The following is a 1,252-nucleotide window of genomic DNA, read 5'->3' on the forward strand; positions in this document are numbered from 1 at the left end:
GGGAAATGTAAGAGAAACCAATTCTGCTCTATATTATCAAACTGTACAAAAATAGACTTTCAAGAAAATATATTTGACCTGAAGCAGAAGCTGCAGTGTTTGTGGAGGCCTCTAAATTGCAGAAGTAATCTTTGAACTACCTTCAGATATTCAGAATGGTGTGGGTCAGAGAGGCAGAAGTGGCACCTACAGGAAAATTTTTGTCTATTATGGAGAGGGTGAAACAGCGCCTGAAAGTACCAAAAAAGCACTTAAAATACAGATGTGCTGTCAACCTGGAACAGAATCTGTCATTTTGGCTGGGAGCTTGCTTTATTTAAAAGAGTGGAGGAATGACAATTTATATTTTGAGGTTTACCCTTGTGCAATTTGAAACAGTGAAGTTATCAGCCCCTTGAATTGTGTGGTAATACCAGTAATACCGACAGACCTTAACCCACAGGGGCACTGCTGGGCTGGGCAGCAATAACATTGCAGCGGGTTGGGCTGTCAGAGTTAATGCCCCTGAAGTGTATGTACCTGGGCAGTGCTGGCAGTGCTGGGTGAATGTCCTGGTTGGCAATCACAGGCCCCCTCAGAGCAGAAAGCTGTGATGCCCAAAGGTAACTGCAGGCAGAGGAATGGGGGCGTTCTCTGAGCTGCATCGCAGGACCTCGCTCTGCAGTGATCCAACAGCTCGTCAGAACTAGAAACTGAAATACAGTACTGGGAAATAAAGCAACTTGTGCCCTGCTGCAGCTTGCAAAGAGCTGCAGGATTCAGGGATGCAGCAGAGTGTTCTCAGCCTTGTGTTCCCCGGCCCCAGACAGAGCACTCTGAGGAGGCCACCAGGCACCGACGTTCTGCTGACCAAAACATCGAGTTCCTTCCACGAGTGACTGAATGCTGAACTTTGCTGCACAAAGTTGTTTTAAATACCTTGGGGGAAAATAAAGCCCAGATTTTTTAAATCTTACGCCTCTCTCACTTGTCAGCTATCACGTAACTCCAGTGCAAAGTGAGCAGGGACCTCTGTGTGTCGGGTGCAGGGAAACTGCTGCACATTTAGCTGATGGAGGCTGGACAGTGTTTTAGCAGCATATAATGAATTGCTAACCATGTAAGCAGCAGCTAGAGGTGATTGTTCCAGGGAATAGCAGTGTATTTTAAAAATTGCCCCATAGAAAATGGTAAATGTTTATGACCCTACTCTTGTGCAGAATTTACAAGATCTTTAATAATAACAGTGTTGAACAATACTAATACTTTATTA

This window comes from Empidonax traillii, unplaced genomic scaffold (genome assembly GCF_003031625.1).
Source record: "Empidonax traillii isolate 1590-97213 ecotype Southwest subspecies unplaced genomic scaffold, ASM303162v1 scaffold467:size475155, whole genome shotgun sequence".
NCBI classification, from domain to species: Eukaryota; Metazoa; Chordata; class Aves; order Passeriformes; family Tyrannidae; genus Empidonax; species Empidonax traillii.